The sequence below is a fragment of the Triticum urartu genome, chromosome 7 (assembly GCF_003073215.2).
Source record: "Triticum urartu cultivar G1812 chromosome 7, Tu2.1, whole genome shotgun sequence".
In the NCBI taxonomy this organism is placed as follows: domain Eukaryota; kingdom Viridiplantae; phylum Streptophyta; class Magnoliopsida; order Poales; family Poaceae; genus Triticum; species Triticum urartu.
The window spans coordinates 436,443,239-436,446,526 of record NC_053028.1 but is presented as its reverse complement, the minus strand read 5'-3'; positions in this window follow the sequence as shown (position 1 = coordinate 436,446,526).

The following is a 3,288-nucleotide window of genomic DNA, read 5'->3' as shown; positions in this document are numbered from 1 at the left end:
ACTAGATCATACTAAAACTTTATGCTACTAGATCAAGATATTACCAAAAGGATCGAACTAAGAAAAACGGTAAAGATAGAAGTGATGGTGATATGATACCGGGGCACTCCCCCAAGCTTGGCAGTTGCCAAGGGGAGTGCCCATACCCATGTGATTATGTCTCCCTTTTCGGGGATGGTGATGTGATATTCTTGGCGATGATGCCCCTCAGGATACAATTCTCCTCCTCGAGCTTATTGACTTGCTGCTTGAGGTCCATTATTTCCTTTCGAACCTTTCCTGTAACAGCCAAAGCCCCTTGCACCCAAGGGTGTTGCATAGCTGCGGGAGAACAAGTGGCACTCCTTTTCATATTTTTATAAGAAAGAAATCTAACATTGGAAGGGATAACCGAGTTTGGGATAGCCGAGCTCTGCAGTTCCCCCATTGTGAATCCAGCTCGGAAGCGAGAAGTGACTTCCTGATCCTCCTCCATGGCATCTATATTCTTCAAATCAGCCTCCATCTCTTCCTCCGTTGCTGGCCCAAAGCGGTCATCATTATTGTTTGTAATTGATCTCTATGCCGGATGAGACACCCGGCTCTCCCCGACCGACTCTTGCGAAGACATCTTGCTCTAATCTGCAGCAGCAACAAGTCAAAACACAAACAGAGGATAATTGCGTGATACGGGAGTCAAAACCTCCGGGGGATTATATAATGAATTTTTACCGACCAGAATACGTATCGTGCAAGAAAACGGAGTCCGGAGAGCACACGAGGTGCCCATGAGGTAGGGGCGCGCCCAGGGGGGTAGGGCGCGCTCTCCACCCTCATGGAGCCCTCGTGTCCTTCCCGGACTGCTTCTTATTTTTCTATTTTTCTAAATATTCCAAAACAGAAGAAAATTGCCATTAGAACTATTTTGGAGTCGGTTTACTTACCGTACCACATACCTATTCCTTTTTGGAGTCTGAAACATTCCGGAAAGTGTCCCTTATGTATTCCTTCGGGGTTACGGTTTCAATAACATTGGTTTCAATATTTATAGGATTGCCTTAGATATAATGTTTAATTCTTTGACCGTTCACCACCTTCGGATTTGTGCCTTCGAAGTTGTTGATTTTTATGGCACCGGAACGATAGACCTCCTCGATAACGTAAGGACCTTCCCATTTAGAGAGAAGTTTTCCTGCAAAAATCTTAAACAAGAGTTGTATAGCAATACATAATCACCTACATTAAACTCATGCTTTTGTATTCTTTTGTCATGTCGTCTTTTAACTTTTTCTTTAAATAATTTGGCATTCTCATAGGCTTGGGTTCTCCATTCATCAAGTGAGCTAATGTCAAATAACCTCTTCTCACCGGCAAGTTTGAAATCATAATTGAGTTCTTTAATAGCCCAATAAGCCTTATGTTCTAGTTCGAGAGGTAAGTGACATGCTTTTACATAAACCATTTTATACGGAGATGTACCCATAGGATTTTTATATGCAGTTCTATAGGCCCATAATGCATCATCAAGTTTCTTGGACCAATTCTTTGTAGATCTATTAACAGTCTTTTGCAAAATTAATTTGAGTTCTCTATTGCTCAATTCTACTTGACCACTAGACTGTGGGTGATAAGGAGATGCAATTCTATGATTAACATCATATTTAGCAAGCATTTTACGGAAAGCGCCATGAATAAAATATGAACCACCATCAGTCATTAAATATCTAGGGACTCCATACCTTGGAAAAATAACTTCTTTAAGCATCTTAATAGAGGTGTTATGATCAGCACTACTAGTTGGAATAGCCTCTACCCACTTAGTAACATAATCAACAACAACTAAAATATGTGTGTATTCATTGGAGGCAGGAAAAGGTCCCATATAATCAAAGCCCCAAACATCAAATGGTTCAATAACAAGTGAATAATTCATAGGAATTTCTTGACGTCTACTAATATTACCAATTCTTTGGCATTCATCACAAGATACAACAAACTTACAGGCATCCTTGAAGAGAGTAGGCCAATAAAAACTGGATTGCAATACCTTATGTGCAGTTCTATCTCCAGCGTGGTATCCTCCATAAGCTTCGGAGTGACACTTGCGTAGGATCTGTTCCTGTTCATGCTCAGGTACACAACGTCTAATAACACCATCTACTCCTTCTTTATAAAGATGTGGGTCATCCCAAAAGTAATGTCTCAAATCATAGAAAAACCTTTTCTTTTGCTGGTATGTGAAACTAGGTGGTATAAATTTAGCAACAATATAATTAGCATAATCAGCATACCATGGAGCAGTATGAGAAGCATGTATGACATTTAATTATTCATCAGGAAAGCTATCATCAATAGGTAGTGGGTCATCAAGAACATTCTCTAGCCTAGACAAGTTTGTCTGCAACGGGGTTCTCAGCTCCCTTTCTATCAATAATATGCAAATCAAATTCTTGTAGCAAGAGAACCCATCTAATGAGTCTAGGTTTATCATCTTTCTTGTCCATAAGATATTTAATAGCAGCATGATCCGTATGAATAGTTACTTTAGAATCAACAATATAAGGTGTGAACTTATCACAAGCAAATACAACTGCTAAGAATTCTTTTTCAGTAGTAGCATAATTTCTCTGAGCATTGTCTAGAGTTTTACTAGCATATTGAATACTCCCTCCGTTCCTAAATATTTGTCTTTCTAGACATTTCAAATGACTACTACATACGGATGTATGTAGACATATTTTAGAGTGTAGATTCACTCATTTTGCTCCGTATGTAGTCACTTGTTGAAATGCCTAGAAAGACAAGTATTTAGGAACGGAGGGAGTAACATTTAATTTCTTATCAACTCTTTGCCCTAGAACAGCACCTACAACATAATCACTAGCATCACACATGATTTCAAAGGGTAAATTCCAATCAGGTGGCTGAACAATAGGTGCAGAGATCAATGCTTTCTTAAGTATTTCAAATGCTTCTACGCAATCATCATAAAAAACAAATGGTATATCTTTTTGTAATAAATTAGTCAGCGACCGAGAAATTTTTGAGAAGTCCTTAATGAACCTCCTATAAAAACCGACGTGACCAAGGAAACTTCTTATACCTTTGATGTCCTTGGGACATGCATCTTTTCAATAGCATCAACCTTAGCTTTATCAACTTCAATACCTCTTTCAGAAACTTTATGCCCCAAGACAATACCTTCATTAACCATAAAGTGGCACTTCTCCCAATTCAAGACAAGGTTAGTTTCTTCACATCTCTGCAAAACTCGATCAAGGTTGCTTAAGCAATCATCAAAAGAGGATC